Below are 24,013 nucleotides of genomic sequence, written 5' to 3'. Positions count from 1 at the left end.
GTTTTTTCATTTTGCTTATCTTACTGTGTTTGGGGTCTCCTTTTCACAGGCTGCAGGTTCATAGTTCCTGTTGTTTTTGGTGTCTTTCCCCAGTGGCTAAGGTTGGTTCAGTGGGTTGTTTAGGCTTCCTGTTTGAGGGGACTAGAGTCTGCATTCTGGTGGATGGGGGTGCATCTTGTCTTTCTAGTGGGCACGTCCACATCTGGTGATGTGTTTTGGTGTGTCTGTGCCCTTATTATGATTTTAGCCAGCCTCTCTGATAATGGGTGGTGTTGTTCCCCTGTGTTGCTAATTGTTTGGCATAGGGTATCCAGCAGTGTATCTTGCTGGTCCTTCAGTGGAGCTGGGTCTTGGCACTGAGATGGAGATCTCTGGGAGATTCTCGCATTTGATATTACATGGAGCTGGGAAGTCTCTTGTGGACCAATTTCTTGTACTTGTCTCTCCCACCTCTGAGGAACAACCCTGACACCTTGCTGGAGCAACAAGAGCCTGTCGTCCACAGAGCTCAGAATGAAAGGGAGAAAAAAAAGAAAGAAAGAAAGAAGAAGATAAAATAAAATAAAATATAGACGTTATTAAAATGAAAAATAATTATTAAAAAACAATTTTAAAAAATAAAAAAGAAAGAAGAGAGCTACCAAACCAAAAAACAAATCCATCAATGATAACAAGCACTAAAAACTATACTAAAAAAAAACAACAAGGAATAAAAAAACCAGGCACACCAATCCCTATGACAAATTGTAAAAGCAAAGCTATACAGAGAAAATCGCAAGCAGAATCATACACATAGACACTCCCAAAAGGAGAAAAAGGGAAAAAAAAAATATATATATATATATATATATATCGTTGCTCCCAAAGTCCACCTCATCAATTTGGGATGGTTCATTTTCTATTCATATGTTCCACAGATGCAGGGTACATCAAGTTGATTGTGGAGATTTAGTCTGCTGCTCCTGAGCCTGCTGGGAGAAATTTCCCTTTCTCTTCTTTGTTCCCAGAGCTCCTGGGGTCACCTTTGGATATGGTCCTGCCTCTGCCTGTAGGTCGCTTGAGGGCGTCTGTTCTTCACTGAGACAGGACAGGGTTAAAGGAGCAGCTGATTCAGGGTGTCTGGCTCACTCAGGCTGGGGGAAGGAGGCGAAAAGAGTGCTGGGTGAGCCTGTGGCAGCCAAGTACAGTGTGATGTTTCAACAGCCTGAGGTTCGCAGTGTGTTCTCCTGGGGAAGTTGTCCCTGTGTCACGGGATCCTGGAAGTGGCAGGCTGCACAGGCTCTGGGGAGGCGATGTGTGGATAGTGACCTGTTCTTGCACACAGGCTTCTTGGTGGATGCAGCAGCAGCCTTAGCATCTCATGCCCATCTCTGGGGTTTGCACTGATAGCCAAGGCTCATGCCCATCTCTGGAGCTCATTTAAGTGGAGTTCTTAATCCCCCCTCCTTGTGCACCAGGAAACAAAGAGGCAAGAAAAAGTCGCTTGCCTGTTTGGCAGCTCCAGACTTTTTCCCGGACTCCCTCCAAGCTAGCTGTGTCGCACTAGCCCCCATTCAGGCTGTGTTCATGCAGCAACCCCAGTCCTCTCCCTGGGATCTGACCTGCGAAGCCTCAGCTCCCAGCCCCCACCCATCCTGGTGGGTGAGCAGACAAACCTCTCCGGCTGGTGAGTGCTGGTTGGCACCGATCCTCCGTGCGGGAATCTCTCCACTTTGCTCTCTGCACCCTTGTTGCTGCACTCTCCTCCTTGGCTCTGAAGCTTCCCCCATCTGCCACCCACAGTCTCCGTCTGCAAATGGGCTTCCTAGTGTGAGGAAACATTTCCTCCTTCACAGTTCCCTCCCAGAGGTGCATATCACTTCCCTATTCTTTTGTCTCTGTTTTTTTCTTTTTTCTTTGCCCTATCCAGGTACATGTGGAGTTTCTTTCCGTTTGGGAAGTCTGAGGTTTTCTGCCAGCATTCAGTAGGTGTTCCATAGGAGTTGCTCCACATGTAGATTTATTTCTGATGTATTTGTGGGGAGTAAGGTGATCTCTACGTCTTACTTGTCTGCCATCTTGAATCTCCTCTGTAGTAAATTTAAATGGAGTATAATCTGTTAAAATGTTAAGTCACTATGTTGTCACCTGAAACTAATAAAACTTTGTAAATCAGCTATATTTCAATTAAAAATATTTTTAAAACACAAGTAAAAGTAGCATTGGAAATAAACAAGGCAAAGAAATGAAAGGCGTCCGAGTCAAAAAGGTGTAAAATTTTCACTCTTTGCCCATTATACAGTCATATAAAAATCCACAAGCATAAATCAAAAATGTTTGAATTTCTCAATTATTTCAGTAATTTAGCAGGATAAAAAATCCACAAACCATAGTTTTATTCCTCTATACTAAGGATAAACAATAAGAAAAATGAAATAAAGGAAACAAGTCCTTTCACAATAGCATCAAAAAGAAAATACTTAGGAATAATATTTACCAAGGAAGTGAAAGATTTGTACATTAAAACTACAAGATTTTGCTGAAATTGAAGACACAAGTAAATGAAAAGATACCTCATGTTAATGGTTGAGAAGAATTCATGTTATGATAATGGCCATACTACCCAAAGCTATCTACAGATTCAATCCAATTCTTATTAACTTACCAAGTGAATTATTCAAAGCCAAAAAAAAAGAACTTTAAAATTTGTGTGGAACCACAAACACCCCCACTAGCCAAAGTAATCCTGAAGAAAAAATAACTAATCTGGAGGGATTATGTTTCCTGATTTCAAAATATACTGCAAAAGCATAGTAATAAAAACTTATTTACTGGCACAAAAATAGATGCATAGACCCAGTGGAACTAAATAGAGAGCCTGGTATTAAATCCTAGCATATATGGTCAATTCATATGTGACAGGAGATCCATGAACACTGAATGGGGAAAATAGTCTTTTCAACAAATTGTGCTGGGAAAACTGGGAAGTCACATAACGCACAATGAAATTGGACCTGTATCTCACATGACTCACAAAAATTAACACAAAAGACTTAAACATAAGACCTGATGCCATAAAACTTTTAGAAGAAAACATAGGTCAGAAGCTGACATATATTGGTCTTGGCAATATGACACCAAAAGCCCAAACAACAAAACCAAAAATCAGCAAATAGGACCACATCAAACTCAAAAGCTACTTTAGAACAAGGAAAAAATTAACAACATATAAAACAGCAAACAGAATAGGAGAAAATTTTTGCAAATCATATATCAGAGATAAGGAGTTAATATCCAAATATATAAGGTACTTAGAGAAGTTAATAATAATAAACCAAACAACCAATACAATTAAGAATATATGAGACTTCACTGGTGGTCCATTGGTAAAGAATCCACCTTCCAATGCAGGGGACACGGGTTCAATCCCTGGTCGGGAAATTAAGATCCCACATGCCACAGGGCAACTAAGCCTGTGTGCCACAGCTACTGAGCCTGTGTGCCTCAACTAGAGGGAAGCCTGCATGCCACAAACTACAGAGCTTGTGAGCCTTGGAGCATGTGCATCACAACTAGAGAGAAGCCCGTGTGCCACGACGAAATGTCCTGCATGCCACAGTGAAGATCCCATATGCCTCAACTAAGACCTGGGGCAGCCAAAATTTTTAAAAAGTAAAATAAATTAATTAATTAAATGAATAAATATGTTTTAAAGAATATACAATGGAGACAAGGTAGTCTCTTCAGTAAGAGGTGTGGGAAAACTGGAAAGCTACATGTAAAAGAATGAAATTAAAACATTCTCTAATACCATATGTAAAAGTAAACTCAAAATGAATTAAAGATCTAAATGTAAGACCAGATACTATAAAACTCCTAGAAGAAAACATATGCAGAACACTTTCAACATAAATTGCAACAATATGTTTTTGCATCTATCTCCTCAAGTAAAGGAAATAAAAGCAGAAAACCAAAAACCTGATTTAAAAATAGGCAAAAGAACTGGAAAGATATTTTTCTAAAGTGGAAATGTATATGTCCAACTGGCACATGAAAAGATGCTTAACATTGCTAATCATCAGGGAAATGCAAATGAAAACCACAGTGAGATTTCCCCTTACAAGTTGTCAGAATGCCTATCATCAAAAAGAACAAAATATCAAATATTGGTAAGCATGTAGAGAAAACAGAACTCTCATACACTGTTGTTAGGAATGTAAATTGGTGCAGCCACTATAGAAAACAGTATGGAGGTTTCTCAGAAACCTAAAATTAAAACTGCCATATGACCCAGCAATTCCACTCTTGGTTATACATCTGAAAGAAAATAAAACACTAATTCAAAAAGATACATGCACTCCAATGTTCATAGCAGCACTATTTACAATTGCCAAGATATGGAAGAAACCTAAGTGTCCATCAAGAGATGAATGGATAAAGAAGATATGGTGTATATACACAATATAATACTACTCAGCTATAAAAAAGAAATAATTTTTGCCATTTGCAGCAATATGGGTGGACTTAGAGGGCATTATCCTAAATGAAGCAAGTCACGGAAAAACCAACATTGTATATTACTTATATTTGGAATCTAAAATATACAACAGACTAGTGAATATAACAAAAAGAAGCAGACTCACAGATATAGAGAACAAGCTAGTGGTTACCAGTTATTTGGAGGGGAAATATAAGGATAGGGGAGTAAGAGGTACAAACTATTGGGTGTAAGATAGGCTATAGGGATGTACTGTACAACATGGAGAATATAGCCAATATTGTGTAATAACTGTAATGGAGTATAACCTTTAAAGATTGTATAAAAATAAAGATTTTCTTAAAAGTGGGCAAAAGAAGCAAATAGGCATTTTTCCAAACAGGATATCAAAATGACTAAGAGACACATTAAAAAACGGTCAGTATCATTAATCATCAAGGAAATGTGAATAAACACCACAAAGATATATTACCTCAAACAAAATAGAATGGGTATCATCAAGGAGATAGGAGACGACATGTGCTGGTGAAGATGTGATGTAAAGGGAACCCTTATACACGGTTGGTGGGAATGTAAATTATTCCAAACACATTAAAAACAATATGGAGTTTACTCAAAACATCAAAAATAGATCAACCGTACTATCCAACAATTCCACTTCTGAGAATATATCCAAGGGAAATGAAAACATGAGTTTGAAGAGTCATATGCACTCTCATGTTTATCTCAGCATTATTCATGATAACCAAGATATAGAGACAACCCAAATACCCACCAATTGATACATGGATATATAAAATGTAATGTATAAATAAATATATATATATATAATGGAATATTATTTATCCACAAGAAAGGAGGGTATTATACCATCTGCAACAATATGTATTAACTTTGAGTACATTATGTTAAGTGAGATAAGTCACAAAGAGAAACACATACACAGCATAATATCACTTCTATGTGGAACCTAGAAATGTCGAAACTGTAAAAAACAAAACAAGACAAAAAACAACAGAGAGTAAAACTGTGATTACCAGGGACTGGGGTGTTGGGGAATAAGATGGATGGTGTTTAAGGGTACAAAATTAGAACAAGTAGTAAATAAGCCATAGATATCTCACATACAGTATATTGAATATAGACAATATATTTTTGAATATATTACAATATTTTATTATAAGTAATGTAAAAATACCATTACAATATATAAATGTATCAAAGTAACATGGTGTAACCTTAAATTTACACAATGTTACAAGTCAAATTTATCCAATAAAAAGAAAACGATCCCATTTACAGTAACATCAGAAACAATAAAATAAACTTACCAAGGAAGTGAAAGATCTCATGTGAAATCTACAAGACATTGATGAATGAAATTGAGAGACACACAAAAAAGGAAAGGTATTGAATGTATATGGACTGAAAGCATCAATATTGTTAAAATGTGTATACTACAAAGAGTCTTCCATAGATTATAGATTAATTGAAATCCCTATTAAGATTCCAGTGGCATTTTTTACAGATTACAAAAAATTCTTAAAATTTATATGAAACTACAATAAAACTCCAAACATTCAAAGAAATCCTGAGGAAGAGAACATAAAGGGAGGTATTTAACTTCCTAATTTCAAGCTATACTCTACAGCTGTAGTATTAAAAACAGTATGGGTCTGCTATAAAAATAGACCAATAGATCATTGGAACAGAATTGAGAGCTGAAAAATAAACCCAAGCAAATATGATCAACTAATATTGGACAAGGGAGCAAAGAATACTCAATAGAGAAAAGACAATCTCTTCAACAAATAGTTCCAGGAAGATTGGAGAGTTACATGTAGAAGAATAAAACTAGACCCATATCTTATACCATTCAAAAAATTAATATATAATGGATTAAAACTTAAACACAAGATGTGAGTCCATAAAACTTCTAGAACAAAGCATAGAGAAAGATTTCCTTGATATGTCATACAATGATTTTTGGATATGACACCTAAAACACACACAACAAAATTTTAAAAATTAAAAAAACAAGTGGGACTACATCAAATTAAAACACTTTTGTACAGCAAAAGTATCAATCCACAAAGTAAAAAGAGGAGTTGCAAAATGTGAAAAAAAATGCAAATGATATATCTGATTAAGGGTTAATATCAAAGCGAGAGGAAACATGACCCTGCAACCTGGGGAAAGGAGAACTCAAGCACTGTAAGTTAGACAAAATAAAAAGACAGAGAAATATCCTGCAGGCAAAGGAGCAAGATAAAAACCCACAACACCAAATAAATGAAGAGGAAATAGGCAAACTATGTGAAAAAGAATACAGAATTTTGATAGTAAAGATGATCCAAAATCTTGGAAATAGAAGAGAGAAAATACAAGAAAGGTTTAAGAAAGATCTAGAAGAATGAAAGAGTAAACAAACAATAATGAATAACACAATAAATGAAATTTAAAACACTCTAGATGAATCAATAGCAGAATAACTGAGGCAGAACGGATAAGTGAGCTGGAAGATAGAATGTTTGAAATAAGTGCTAAGGAGCAAAATAAAGAAAAAAGAATGAAAAGAATGGAGGACACTCTCAGAGACCACTGGGACAACATCAAGCTTGCCAACATTTGAATTATAGGCGTCCCAGAAGAAGAAGAAAAAAAGAAAGGTTCTAAGGAAATATTTGAAGAGATTATACTTGAAAATTTCACCAACATGGGAAAGGATATAGTCAACCAAGTCCAGGAAGTGCAGAGTCCGATAAAGAAAAAAAAAACAAGTAGAAACACATCAAGACACATATTAATCAAAATAACAAAAATTAAACAAAAAGAAAAAATATTAAAAGCAGCAAGGGAAAAGCAAAAAATAACATACGAATCCCCAGAAGGTTCACAGCTGATCTTTCAGCAGAAACCCGAAAGGCCAGAAGGGAGTGGCAAGATACATTTAAAGTGGTGAAAGGGAAAAACTAACAAAAAAGATTACTCTACCCAGCATGGATCTCATTCAGATTTGACAGAGAAATCAAAAGCTTTACAAACAAGCAAAGTTAAGAGAATTCAGCAGCATGAAACCAGCTTTACAACAAATGATAAAGGACCTCTCTAGGCAGGAAACACAAGAGAAGGAAAAGACCTACAATAACAAACACAAAACAATTAAGAAAATGGTAACAGGAACATACATATCGATAATAACTTTAAATGTAAATGGATTAAATGCTCCCAAAAAAAGACATAGACGGGCTGAATGGGTACAAAAACAAGACCCGTATATAAGCTGTGTACAAGAGACCCACTTCAGACCTAGGGACATGTACATACTGAAAGTGAGGGGATGGAAAAAAGATATTCTGTGCAAATGGAAATCAAAAGAAAGCTGGAGTAGCAGTTCTCATATTGGACAAAATAGACTTTAAGATAAAGACTATTACAAGAGACAAAGAAGGACACTAGATGATCAAAGGATGAATCCAAGAAGAAGATATAACAATTGCAAATATCTATACACTCAACATAGGAGCACCTCAATACATAAGGCAAATGCTAACAGCCATAAAAGAGGAAATCAACAGTAACACAATAATAGAAGGTGATTTTAACACCAGATTTTCACCAATGGTAAGATAATCCAAACAGTAAATAAATAAGGAAACACAAGCTTTAAATGACACACTAGACGAGATGGGCTGAATTGATATTTATAGGACCTTCTAACCAAAAACAACAGAGTACATTTTCTTTTCAAGTGCACATGGAACATTCTCCAGGATAGATCACATCATGGGTCACAAATCAAGTCTCAGTAAATTTAAGAAGATTGAAATCATATCAGGCATCTTTTATGACCACAACACTATGAGACTAGATATCAATTACAGGAAAAAAAACTTAAAAAATACAAACACATGGAGGCTAAACAATACACTACTAAATAACCAAGAGATCACTGAAGAAATCAAAGAGGAAATAAAAAAATACCTAGAAACAAATGATAATGAAAACACAACAATGTAAAACATATGGGATGCAGCAAAAGCAGTTTTAAGAGGGAAGTATATAGCAATAAAATCCTACCTCAAGAAAGAAGAAAAATCTCAAATAAACAACCTAACCTTACACCAAAAGAAATTAGAGACAGAAGAAAAACAACAAAAATCCCAAAGATAGGAGAAGGAAAGAAATCATAAAGATCAGACCAGAAATAAATGAAAAAGAAATGACGGAACCAATAGCAAAGAGCAATAAAACTAAAAGCTGTTTCTTTGAGAAAATAAACAAGATTGATGCAACATTATCCAGATTCATCAGGAAAAAATGTGAGAAGATGCAAATCAACAGAATTAGAAATGAAAAAGAAGGAAAAGCTGACACTAAAGAAATACAAAGGACCATGAGATATTACTACAAGCAACTATATGCCAATAAAATGCACAACCTGGAAGAAATGGACAAATTCTTAGAAAAGCACAACCTTCCAAGACTGAACCAGGCAGAAATAGAAAATATGAACAGAATAATCACAAGCACTGAAATTGAAACTGTGATTAAAAATCTTCTAACAAACAAAAGCCTAGGACCAGATGGCTTCACAGGTGAATTCTATCAAAGATTTAGAGAAGAGCTAACACCTATCCTTCTCAAATGCTTCCAAAATATAGCAGAGGAAGGAACACTCCCAAACTCTTTCTACGAGGCCGCCATCACTCTGAAACCAAAACCAGACAAAGATGTCACAAAAAAGAAAACTACATGCCAATATCACTGATGAATATAGATGGAAAAATCCTCAACACAATTCTAGCAAACAGAATCCAACAGCACATTAAAAGCATCATACTCCATGATCAAGTGGAATTTATCCCAGTAATGCAAGGATTTTTAAATACATGCAAATCATTCAATATGATACACCATATTAACAGACTGAAAGATAAAAAACATATGATAATCTCAATAGATGAAGAAAAAGCTTTTGACAGAATTCAATACCATTTATGGAAAAAAAAAACTCTCCAGAAAGTGGGCATAGAGGGAAACTTCCTCAACATAATAAAGTCCATATATTACAAACCCACAGGCAACATCCTTCTCAACGTTGAAAAACTGAAACCATTTCGTCTAAGATCAGGAACAAAACAAGGGTGCCCACTCTCACAACTATTATTCAACATAGTTTTGGAAGATTTAGCCACAACACTCAGAGAAGAAAAATAAATAAAAGGAATCCAAATCAGAAAAGAAGAAATAAAACTGGCACTATTTTCCATTGACATGATAGTATACATAGAAAATCCTAAAGATGCCACCAGAAAACTACTAGAGCTGATCAGTAATTTGGTAAATTAGCAGGATGCAAAATTAATGTCCAGAAATCACTTGCATTCCTGTACACTAGCAATGAAAATTCAGAAAGAGAAATTAAGGAAACACTCCCATTTACCACTGCAACAAAAAGAATAGAATACCTAGGAATAAACCTACCTAAGGAGGTAGAAGACCTGTGTGCAGAAAAGTATAAGACACTGATGAAAGAAATCAAGGATGACATAAACAGATGGAGAGATATATCACGTTCTTGGATTTTAAGAATGAATATTGTGAAAATGACTATACTAACCAAAGCAGCAATCTACAGATTCAGTGCAATCTCTCTCAAATTACCAATGGCAGCTTTCACAGAACTAGAACACAAAAATTCACAATTTGTATGGAAACACAAATGACCCTGAAGAGGCAAAAGTTCTTGAGAAAGAAAAACAAAGCTGGAGCAATCAGGCTCCTGGACTTCACTCTATACTACAAAGCAAAATAATCAAGACAGTATGGTACTGGCAGAGGAACAGAAATATAGATCAATGGTACAGGATAGACAGCCCAGAGATTAAACCCATGCACATATGTTCACTTTACCTTCGACAAAGGAGACAAGAATATACAATGGAGAAAAGTCAGCCTCTTCAATAACTAGTGCTGGGAAAACTGAACAGCTACCTGTAAAAGAATGAAATTAGAACACTTCCTAACACTATACACAAAAATAAACTCAAGATGGATCAAAGACATAAATGTAAAGCGGGACACTATCAAACTCTTAGAGGAAAACATAGACAGAACACTCTATGACATAAATCACAGCAAGATCCTTTTGACCCACCTCCTAGAGAAATGGAAATAACAAAAATAAACAAATGGGGCCTAATGAAACTTAAAAGCTTTTGTACAGCAAAGGAAACCATAAACAATATGAAAAGACAAACCTCAGAATGGGAGAAAATATTTGCAAATGAAGCAACTGAAAAAGGATTAATCTCCAAAATTTACAAGCAGCTCATGCAGCTCAATATAAAAAAACAAACAACCCAATCCAAAAATTTTCCAGAGACCTAAATAGACATTTCTCCAAAGTAGTGATACAGAAGGCCAAGAGGCACATGAAAAGCTGCTCAACATCACTAATTATTGGGGAAATGCAAATCAAAACCACAATGAGATATCAACTCACGCCCATCAGAATGTCCATCATCAAAATATCTACAAACAGTAAATGCTGGAGAGAGTGTGGAGAAAAAAGAACCCTCCTGCACTGTTGGTGGGAATGTAAGTTGATACAGCCATTATGGAGAACAGTATGGAGGTTCCTTAAAAACTAAAATTAGAACTACCATATGACCCAGCAACCCCACTACTGGGCATATATCCTGTGAAAACCATAATTCAAAAAGAGTCATGTACCAAAATGTTCATTGCAGCACTATTTACAATAGCCAGGACATGGAAGCAATCTAAATGTCCATTGACATATGAATGGATAAAGAAGATGTGGCACATATATACAATGGAATATTACTGAACCATAAAAAGGAATGAAATTGAGTTATTTGTAGTGAGGTGGATAGAGTCTGTCATTCAGAGTGAAGTAAGTCTGAAAGGAAAACAAATACCAGATGCTAATGCATATATATGGAATCTAAAAAACAAAAACAAAACAGAAGCAGTACTTATGAACCTAGTGGCAGAGCAGGAATAATGACTCAGATGTAGAGAACAGACTTGAGGACATGGGGGTAAGAGGAAGTTGGAACTAACTGAGAGAGTAGTATTGACATATATACAGTACCAAATGTAAAATGGATGGCTAGTGGAAAGCTGCTGCATAGCACAGGAAGATCAGCTTGATGCCCTGTGACAACCTAGAGGGGTGGGAAAGGGAGGGTGGGAGGGACGCTCAATTAGGAGGAGATATGGGTATATATATACATATAGCTGATTCACTTTGTTGTAGAGCAGAAACTAACACAACTTTGTAAAGCAGTTATATTCAAATAAAGATATAAAAATGTTAATATCCAAAATGTATAAAGAACTGATATACAACTCAATAACATAAAAACAAAGAAATAATAAATAAACAAACAAACCACATAATCCAATTTTTTAAAAGTCATAAGACCTGAATAGACATTTCTTCAAAGACAATATATGAAAGGCCAACAGGTCATTGAAAATATGTTCAACATCACTAGTCATTAAGAAAACACATGTCAAAATCACAATGAGAAATCCCCTCATACCTCTTAGAGTGGCCATCATCAAAAGGCAAGACATAGAAATGCTGATGAGGATGTGGAGAAAAGGAAACCCTTGTGCACTGTATATGAGACTGTATACTTGTACGTCCACTATGGAAAACAGTGTGGAGAATCCTAAAAGAAATTAAACATAGAACTACCATATGATTTAACAATTGCTCTTCTGGGAATATATCTAAAGGAAACAATAACTGTAACTCAAAAATATATTTGCACCCCCATGTTTATAGCAGCAGTATTTATAGTAGCCATGCCATGGAAACAACTTAAGTGTTTATCGAGAGATAAATGGATTTAAAAAGATTGATTATATTTAATAGAATATTATTCAGCCATAAAAAGGAAGGAAATCCTGCCATTTGTGACAACATGGAAGGATCTTGATGGCATTATGTTAAGTGAAATAAGTCATACAGCGAAAGTCACTATATGATCTCACTTATATGTGGAATCTAAAAGTAACTTATAGAAAATGGGATCAGATTTGTGGTTACCAGAGTCGGAAGGTGTAGGAAGGAGAATAGAAGAATTGTGGTCAAAAGGTACACAGTTACAAGATAAATAAGTACTAGGACTGTAATATACAGCATGATGCCTATAGTTTAACATTGCTGTATGGTATATATGAAAATTACAACAGTAAAACAGAGTTCTTATCACAAGGAAAAAATTGGGTTTTTTTCTTTCTTTTTTATTATATCTATATGAGATGATGGATGTTAACTAACCATATAATGGTAATCATTTCATAATATATGTAGGTCAAACAATAAAGTAAGTCACAATATACATAAGTCAAACGTATGCAGTGAAGTACATCAATTATATCTCAATAAACTTAAAAATATTAGAAAATTCTCTTAAAAACCACCTAACTTTACACCTCAATGAAATAGAAAAAAAAGGACAAATGAAGCTCAAATTAGCAGAAGAACGGGAATAATAAAGATTCAAGAGGAAACAAATAAAATAGAGAACAGAAAAAAACATAGAAAATGTCAACAAAACTAATGGCTGGTTTTTCTGAAAGCTAAACAAAATTGAAAAACCTTTAGCTAGACTTAGAAAAAGAGCAAAGACTCCAGTAAATATAATCAGAATTGAAAGAGGAGATATTATAAGTAACACTGAAGAAATACACAGGATCACAAGAGACTACTATGATCAATTGTATGCCAATAAATTGGATAACATAGAGCAATGGATGAATTCCTAGAAACATGCAACTGACCAAGATTTAATAAGAAAGAAATAGAAAATCTGAACAGACCAATAATGAATAAGAAGATTGAATCAGTAATCAGAAACCTCCCAAAGCAGGATAGCATTTCCTGATACGAAAGCCAGATAAGGACACTTCACGAGAATAAAATTATAGACCAATATACCTGATGAATATTGATGTAAAAAATCAACACAACATAAGGAAAGAAAATTCAAGAACACATTAAAAGGATTATACATCATGACCAAGTGGGATTTATTCCTGGGATGCAAGGATGGTTCACATAAGCAAGTCAATCAATGTGGTGCACCACATTCTCACAGAATGAAAGATAAAAACCACAGGATTATCTCAAATAGATGCAGAAAAAGCATTTGACAAAACACAACATCATTTCATGATAAAACCCTCCACAGTTTGGACATAGAATGAACATACCTTAACATAATCAAGGTCATATTGGACAAACCCATAACTAACATTATACTTAGTGAAAAATTGAAAGCTTTCCTCTTAGATCAGGAATAGGACAAGGGTGTCCATTATCACCACTCTTATTCGATATATCATTAAAAGTCCTAGCTGTAGCAATTAGGTAAGATAAATAAGTAAAAAGTACCCCAATTTGAAAGTAGTAAAATTGTCATTATTTGAAGATGGTGTGATCTTATATATAGAAAATTCCAAAGACTCAGTCAAAAATGTTATTGTAATTAAAGAACAAATTTATCAAGTTGCAGAATATAAAATCAACATACAGAAATCAATTGCATTTCTAGATAATAATAATGAAATATCTGAAAAAGAAATAAGAAAAACTATCCCATTCACAATAGCATCAAAATAATAAAACACCTAGAATAAGTTTAACCAAGGAAGTGAAAGCTATGTACAACAAAAACTCCAAGATTTTGCTGAAAGAATCAAAGAAGACACGAGCAAATGGAAAGATATCCCATGTTCATGGATTGAAAGAATTAAATTTTTTAAATGTCCAAAGCCATCTATAGATTCTACACAATCACTATCAGAAGTAGAGATAACAAGCTTGAACTTTGTATAGAATTCAATGACCAAAAGACCCCAATGGCCAAAACAATCATAAGAAAGGAAAACAAAACCTGAGGCATCACACTTCATAATTTCAAACTATACTAGCTTTGCCACAAATATAGACACATAAACCAATGGAACAGAAAAGCGATCCAATAATTAAACCCCCACATAACTGTCAAGTAATATTTGACAAGGGAAACAAGAACACCCAATGGGACCATGATAGTCTCTTTGACAAATGGCGATGAAAAAACAGGATAACCATATGCAAAAAAAGTAAAATTTTACCCCTACGTTATACCACTCATAAAAAAAAAAAGCTCAAAATAGACCAAAGACTGGACCATATGACTGGATACCATTCAACTAATACAGGAAAACAGGAAAGAAGCTCCTCAACATTGCTCTTGGCAAGAAAATTTTGGATAAGACACCAAAAACACAAACAACAAAAGCAAAAACCAACAAGTGGGACTACATCAATCTTAAAAGCTTCTTCACAACAAAATAAACCATCAACAAAATGAAAAAGTAACTATGGAATGGGAGAAAATATATACAAATCAAATATCAGGTATAAGGTTAATATCCAAAATACATAAATACTTATATTTATATATGAGAACGCTTGTGTATTGTTGGTGGGATTGTGTACTGGTCCAGCCACTATGATGAACAGTATGGAGGTTTTTAAAAAATTTAGAAATAGAACTACCCACTGGTCCCACTAATGGGTATATATCCCAACTTAATGAGAATGAGATATCAATGAGGTATTTGCACTTCCATGTTATTGTATCATTATCCACAATAGTCAAGATATGGAAACAACCTAATTGTCAATGTATGAATGGATAAAGAAGATGTGGTACATATGTGTGTGAATATATATACATATATATGAATATTATTCAGCCTTTAGAAGGAAAGAAATCATGCTATTTACAACAACATGGAGGGTCCTTGAGGATATTATGCTGAGATAAATCAGACAGAGAAGGACAAATACTGTATGATATTATCTATAGTGGAATCTATAAAGGCCAAACTGAAAGAAACAGAGAGTAGAATGGTGGTTACCAGGGCCTGGGGGATGGACAATAGCAGAGATATTGTTTAAGGATACAAAGAAGAGATAAATATATCTTGGAGATCAAATGCACATTATAGTGATCATAGACAACAGGACTGCATTATAAACATCAAACTTGCTAAGGGACTGGATCTTAATTATTCCTGCCACAAAATAAGAAATAATAATTATGTGATATGATAGAGGTGTTAGCTAATGAAAAAATGGCAATAGTATTTCAATATATAAATGTATCAAATAAATATATTATATAGCTTAAACTTACACAATGTTATATATCAAATATGTTTTAATAAAAAATAATCAAGGAATACTTGGTATCACTCTATGCCCACAAATATGAAAACCTAGGTGAAATAGACCAATTTCTTGAAAGACACAAACTGCCAAAATTCTCATAAAAAGAAATAGACAACCTGAAGGAGGTTAAATCTATTAAAGAAATGGAATCAATTATTTATAACCATGCAAAACAGAAAGCAACAGGCCCAGATGTGTTTCCAGTGAATTCTATCAAATATTATTTAAGGAAAAATTTATGCCAAGTCTCTACAATCTCTTTCAGAGTTTAGAAGCAGAGAGAACACGTTCTAACTGATTCTATGAGGCCAACATTACCCTAATACCAAGACCAGAGATAGACATTACAAGTAAAGGAAGCTACACGCCAATATCTCTCATGAACATAAATGTAAAAATATTTGAATGAATATTAATGAATTGAATCCAACAATGTATAAAAATTTATACTCCACAAACAGGTGGGATTTATTCAAGTTATGAAAAATTATTTTAACATTCAAAAATCAATTATTATAATCCATTACAAGATGCTAAAAATGAAAAATCATATGATCTTATCAATAGATGCAGATAAAGCTTTTGACAAATTACAATATCTATTCATGGTAAAAACTGTCAATAAACTGGGAATAGAGGGGAACTTTCTCAACTTGTTAAGGAATATCTACAAAAAACCTACAGATAACCTCATACTTAATGGTGAGAATGTAGAAACTTTCCCACTAAGATAAGGTACAAGTCATGGATGTCGTTTCTCAGCATTCTTTTTCAACATCATACTAGAAGTTCTACTCATACAAAAAGATAAGAAAGGAGACAAAAGACAATAAGGTTGAGAAGAAATAAATAAAACCATCTTTGTTCGCATCTATGTAGATAATCTGAAGAAATTGACAGATAATCTCTCAGAACTAATAAGAGATTATAGGAAGTTTATAGGATACAGGTTAATATACAACAATCCGTCCCTTTTCAGCTGTGAACAAGTAGAACTGAAATTTAAAAAACAATACCATTTACATTAGCACCCCACTAATGAAATATTAGGTGTAAATCTAACAAAATAATGTACAAGATCCATATGAGGAAAACTACAAAACTCTGATGAAAGATTCAAAGAAGAACTTAATAAATGGTAAGATATTTTATGTTCATAGATAGAAAAACTCAATATTATCAAGATGTCAGTTCTTCCCAGTTTGTTCTATAGATTCAGTGTAATCCCTATTAAAAACATGGCAGGTTATTTTCAGGAAAATGACAAATTAATTCTAAAGTTTATATGTAGGGGTAAACACCCTAGAATATCCAGCACAATGTTGAATGAAAAGAACAAAATTGATGGCTTGACAGCACTCAAATTCAAAGCTCATTATACATCTATGGTAATCAGGACAGTGTGAGATTGCCAAAAGAATAAACAAATAGATTAAAGGAACAGAATAGTTAGCCCAGAAAGAGACCCACATAAATATAGTCAACTGATATTTGACAAAGGAGCAAATAGAGCAAATATAGTCTTTCATCAAATGGTGTTGGAACAATTGCACATCCACATGCGTGCATGAATGAATGAATGAATAAACAAACCTAGACACAGATTTTATGCTCTTCACAAAAATTACCTCAAATTGGATAATGGACCTGTATGTAAAATGCAAAATTGTAAAACTCCTGGAAATTAATGTAGAAGAAAAGTTAAAGGACTTGGGTATGGTGACAGATTTTTAGATACAACACAAATCCATGAGAACAATAGTTGATAAGCTCTACTTCACTAAAATTTTAAACTGCTCTGCAATATGCAATGTCAAGCAAATGAGAAAAGTCATAAATTTGAGAAAACATTTGCAAAAGACACATCTGATAAGCTAGTGTTATGCAACATACAAATAGAACTATTGAAACTCAATGCTAAGAAAAAAAGCAACCCAATTAAAAAATGGCGAAAAGATCTGAGCAGACATCTCAACAAAAAAGATATACAGATTTCAAATAAGCATACAAAAAGATGTTCCACATCATATCTCATTAAGGAAATTCAAATTAAACATCATTGAGATACCACTACACACCTATTAAAATGGCCAAAATCCACAACATTGACAACATCAAATACTGGAGAGGATGTGAAGCAAGAGGAACACTCACACATTGTTGGTGGGAATGCAAAATGGTACAGTTACTTTGGAAAACAGTTTGATCCATTTTTTTTACAAAATTAAGCATATTCTTACATACAATCCAGCAATAATGCTCCTCAGTATTTACCTAAAAGCACTGAAAACTTATTTCCACATAAAAACCTGCACACGGATGTTCAAAACAGTTTTATTCATAATTGCCAAAACTTGGAAGCAACCAAGATGTCCTACAGTAGATGAATGGATAAATAAACAGTAATACATCTAGAAGATAAAATGTTTATTCAGAACTAAAAAGAAATGAGCTATCAAGCTGTGAAAAATTAATAAACAGAAGCCTCAATGAAAATAGTCTGGAGACCAGAAGGGAGAGCTCTCAAGCCTTGTGACAATAGCAGAGCTCAATAGGAAGAAGAAACAATTTTTTCTTTCCTGGCAACAACTCAGCCAATGAAAAGTCATGGGCTCTTTATTTATTATAGCCCTCTTAACTTCTTTTTTCTCTCTATAAAAAATTATCCACTCCATTTATGTTGGGGACTTGCATGTGGCTCACAATTGTTGCAGAACCTTAATTGAAATTTTCTGCTGATCTTGAAAAAAATCTATCTTTGTTGGAGAAATATCTGTCTATTTGTCTTATGTCAACTTTTTGGTGGCCGATACATTGACTAGAGAAGAACCCCAAAGACTCCCGGGCTGGTGAGCAAACAGGTGCAGTACCCACAATTGAACTCCTTGAGCTTACTAAATTTTCTCAGCAACCCTGGAATTTGAAGGTATATCTTGCTCCTAAATCTGAGCTCACACCCTCTTTGTGCGTGAAGTTCTCCAGGCTTTACTCAGGCTCTATTTTAATGTTTTACCTTTCTGGTTGAGTCCTTGTTTTGTATGCCAGTACTCACTTGGCACTTCTGTCTGATTTAGAGATTAGACTGTTTCAACTGAAGTTGGCTGAGATATTTTCAGCCCAGTTCTCTGAGAACAGGGGCTGCTTCACTGAAATTTTACCAGTTCAGCTGTTGAACAATTCCTATGGGATAGGGGTTGTTCTATGGAAACTAGCTGAGTAACTTTGGCCTGGCCCTGCTGGTCTCAAGATGTTTCTTTAGAACTTGCTGGTGTTAAGACTGCAGGATATTTGAGTTGCAATCTGTTTGAATTGAGCTGTTTGTCCGATAAGTTTTTTAAGCTCCTTGAAAATTGTTACTTTATTCTAGAGAAAAACCTCTGAGTGGTGGGTTCTGAGTTATCTAAATATTTTGAAGGCACCTTCTCTACAGGCACTCCATCAAAATTTTTTTTTAAAACCAAGGTCCTCCCTCAAGTACATTTCTAACTAAATGGATGACCTGAACAAAATCAAACTAGAATATCAATGGCAATGGGGAACTTTTGAAATTCCCATACTTAATGTATTTGATGAAATTATGGATGAAAAATTCCTGAACCTGAAAAAGAAAATAGATATCAGGTACAAAAACTCAGAGGGTCCTAAAGAAGATGAACCCACAGAGACCCATACCAATACAAATCATAATTAAAATGGCAAAAGTTAAATATAAAGAGACAATTCTAAAAGCAGCAAGAGAAAAACAAAGAACCATTTACAAGGGAACACCCATAAGGCTGTTGGCTGATTTCTCTGTGGAAAATTTGCAGATGAAAAGGGAGTGGTATGATATATTCAGACTCCGTAAAACCGAATTGAACTACATACAATAGTTCAAAATTTTTTCAGAACAGAATGGAATGCCTATTTTGATTGGTATTTTGAGGCTTCCAAATGTTATCAGGAACTTAAAATTATTTCTCTGAAAAATAAGATTTTAAAATAAACTGAGGCAAACAAATGACTAAAGAAAGATAAAATGACTTCGGAAGCCTCAGGCTCTTCTTTCTTGGCTGTGAGTATGTTTGTGTGTGTCAGCCTCTGCCTCTGGTGCCATCCTGTCTTTCTCCCTAGTCTCCTCATAATCAGACTCCACCTCCACCTCCACCTCAGCTCCCCCATACTAATTATCTTTCCAAACTTTCCTTTTACTCAGAGACTCTCCCTACCCACTTTTTCTCTGAACCTATCAGAACTTGTTCCTTTAAAATTAAGCCTCCTGAGGATCCAGAGGCAAAATATCAATAGAAATTTCTTATATTCCCTGGACTAAAGCTGAATTGAACTGTGAGTCACAGTCAACGATTTTTCCAAAAGTAACCAACGGTTATCCCAGATTTGCTGAGGAATTTAATATACTCATTCAAACTTATCATTCTTGTTTCTCTGACTTATTTCAGCTAGTTCATATGCTTGTTGGAGAAGGCCAGGCCCATCATTGGATGAAAACTGCTAATAGGGAAAACCTTGAAAGGTCTCTAAAATTACAAAAAGGTTTGAGTAATCATTAGGTGGCTTCACAGAGCAATTTTTAGGGCTTTTCAAAAGGCTGTTGATTGGAAAAAAATTTAGGATTTCACAGAAATGTCTGACAAACCAGTTCATAAATATTACAATCAACCTCAGAATGTTTTTTTTTTTGTTTGTTTTGTTTTTTTTGTGGTACGCGGACCTCTCACTGTTGTGGCCTCTCCCGTTGCGGGGCACAGGCTCCGGACGCGCAGGCTCAGAAGCCATGTGGCTCACGGGCCCAGCCGCTCCGTGGCATGTGGGATCTTCCCGGACTGGGGTATGAACCCATGTCCCCTGCATCGGCAGGCGGACCCTCAACCACTGTGCCACAAGTGAAGCCCCAGAATGTTTTTAAAGAAAATTCTGGTCACCTTTCCAATGTTGATTCTAGCTGGGTAGCTTTTAACTCTACATTTATTAATGGTTTGAATGGGATATTTCCTTTCTGGTGAAAAAGACCAGGATGGAATGGGAAACTATGTCCATTCCAGATTTAGTGAATCTGGCAAACTAGCTCTCTCATACTCTAGATGAGTCACCTAAAAGGGAGACTGCCAAAATTCTTAATCTTCAACTACAACAGTAAAGGCTCCTAAACAAAACAAAACCCTTATAGTTTCTACTATTGTTGTAAAGAGCCAAGGCATTGGAAAAACAATGTTATAAATGTAAGTGCTTTAGGCACCTTCAGCACTCTAACCAAACTTTCCAACTTTCTCCCAATTTTCAATATGAGATTTTGAAGAACTACAAGGCCTCTTCTGAATTCTCCCTTTTAACTGACTTGGAGAAACATATTTCCACATTGGGGATGAATCATTTCCAGTCCTAATTGACACTGTAGCCACATTTTTGGTGCTCAAACTTACTATTATAAAAGAGTTCCTTCTCTGAAGTACTAAAACAGTTCAAAGAGTAGAGATCTCTAATGAAACTCAAGAAGGTCCCAGCTCTGAATTTATTCCCTTTTTCTTAGGTCTTTTGAGAAATACACACACTTTTCTTCTTAGTTCCTCTGCCCCTACCTGTTTATCAGACTGAGACCTTTTAGAGAAGTACCATGCCAGATTTCTTTCTCCAAAAAGGGGGAAAACCTCAAGAATTTCAGAGTGGTCATCAAAGTGACCCACCAGGTAAATTAAATGACCATTTGACATCTTTTTTTTTCAGTATTTAAATTTTTTATACAATTTTAAAGGTTACACTCGATTTACAGTTATTACAAAATATTGGCTTTATTCCCCATGTCATACATTACATCACTGAGCCTATCTTATACCCAAAAGTTTAGCCCTCCCACTGTCTCATCCTTATGCTGCCCCTCTCACTCACTGTTAATCACGAATTTGTTCTCCATATCTGTGAGTCTTCTTCTTTTTTGGTTATATTCACTAGTCTGTTGTATTTTTCAGATTCCATATATAAGTGTCATAATACCGGATTGGTCTTTCTCTGTCTGACTTATTTCACTTAGCATAATGCACTCCAAGTCCATCCAGATTGCTGCAAATGACAAAATTTCCTTCGTGTTTAAGACTGACTAGTACTCCATTGTATATATACAGCACATCTTCTTTATCTATCCATCTGTTGTTTGACACTTATGTTGCTTTCACATGTTGGCAATTGTGAATGATGCTGCTATAAAAATTGGGGTTCATATATATTTTCTTCATTTTTAATATAATTTTTACTTTATATTGGAGTGTAGTTTATTTACAATGTTTATTAGTTTCAGTTGTACAGCAAAGTGATTCAGTTATATATATATATATGTATATTGTTTTTCAAATTCTTTTCCTATATAGGTTATCATAGAATATTGAGTAGATTTCCTTGTGCTATACAATAGATCCTTGTTGATTATCTATTATATATATAGTAGTGTGTATACGTTAATCACACACTCCTAATTTACCCCTCGCTCTGACGTTTCTCCTTTGGTAACCATAAGTTTGCTTTCAATATTGGTAAGATGGCTACTGATTTGTAAATAAGTTAATTTGTATCATTTTTATTTAGATTCCATTGTATAAGTGATAACATGATATTTTTCTTCTCTGTCTGACATACTCCACTTATTATGATAATGTCTAGGGGCATCCATATTGCTGCAAATGGCATTATTTCATTCTTTTCATGGCTGAGTAATATTCCATTGTATACCACACGTTCTTTAACCATTCATGTGTCGATGGATATTTAGTTTGCTTCCATGTCCTGGCTATCGTAAATAGTGCTGCAATGAACATTGCGGTACAAGACTCTGTTTGAATTACGGTTTTCTCAGGGTATATGCCCAGTAATGGGACTGATGGGTCATATGGTAATTCTATATTTAGTTTTTAAGGAACATCCATACTGTTCTCCATAGTGGCTGTATCAATCTACATTCACACCAACAGTGCAGGAGTGTTCCCTTTTCTCCACACCCTCTCCAGCATTTATTGTTTGTAGATTATTTGATAATGGCCATTCTGACCAGTGTGAGGTGATACCCCATTGTAGTTTTGATTTCCATTTCTCTAATGATTAGTGATGGTGAGCATCCTTTCATGTGTTTGTTGGCAATCTGTATATCTTCTTTGGAGAAATGTCTATTTAGGTCTTCCGCCCATTATGGATGGGTTGTTTTTTTTTTGTTTGTTTGTTTGTTTATATTGAGCTGCATGATCTGCTTGTATATTTTGGAGATTAATCCTTTGTCAGTTGCTTTGTTTGCAAATATTTTCTCCCGTTCTGAGGGTTGTCCTTTTGTCTTGTTTATGGTTTCCTTTGCTGTGCAAAAGCTTTTAAGTTTCATTAGGTCCCATTTGTTTAGTTTTGTTTTTATTTCCATTTCTCTAAGAGGTGGGTCAAAAAGGCTCTTGCTGTGATGTATGTCATTGAGTGTTCTATGTTTTCCTCTAAGAGTTTTATAGTGTCTGGCCTTACATTTACATCTTTAATCCATTTTGAGCTTATTTTTGTGTATGGTGTAAGGGAGTGTTCTAATTTCATACTTTTATATGTAGCTGTCCAGTTTTCCCAGCACCACTTAGTGAAGAGGCTGCCTTTTCTCCACTGTATATTCTTGCCTCCTTTATCAAAGATAAGGTGACCATATGTGTGTGGGTTTATCTCTGGACTTTCTATCCTGTTCTATTGATCTATATTTCTGTTTTTGTGCCAGTAACATACTGTCTTGATTATTGTAGCTTTGTAGTATTGTCTGAACTCAGGGAAGCCTGATTCTTCCAGCTACGTTTTTCTTTCTCAAGATTGCTTCGAGTATTTGGGGTCTTTGTGTTTCCAGCCAAGTTGTAATTTTTTTTTCTTCTAGTTCTGTGGAAAATGCCATTGGTAATTTGATAGGGATTGCATAAAATCTGTAGATTGCTTTGGGTAATATACTAGTTTTCACAATGTTGATTCTTCCAATCCAAGAACATGGTACACCACTCTGTCTGTTTTTATCATCTTTAATTTCTTTCATCAGTGTCTTATAGTTTTCTGCATACAGGTCTTTTGACTCCTTAGGTAGGTTTATTCCTAGGTATTTTATTATTTTTGTTGCAATGGGAAATGGGAGTGTTTCATAAATTTCTCTTCTTGATTTTTTGTTGTTAGTGAATAGGAATGCAATAAATTACTGTGCATTAATTTTTATCCTGCTATTTTACCAAACTCATTGGTTAGCTCTAGTAATTTTCTGGTAGCATCTTTAGGATTTTCTA

The sequence above is a fragment of the Physeter macrocephalus genome, chromosome 21 (genome assembly GCF_002837175.3).
Source record: "Physeter macrocephalus isolate SW-GA chromosome 21, ASM283717v5, whole genome shotgun sequence".
Lineage (NCBI taxonomy): Eukaryota > Metazoa > Chordata > Mammalia > Artiodactyla > Physeteridae > Physeter > Physeter macrocephalus.
Note: the sequence above shows the minus strand (reverse complement) of the source record.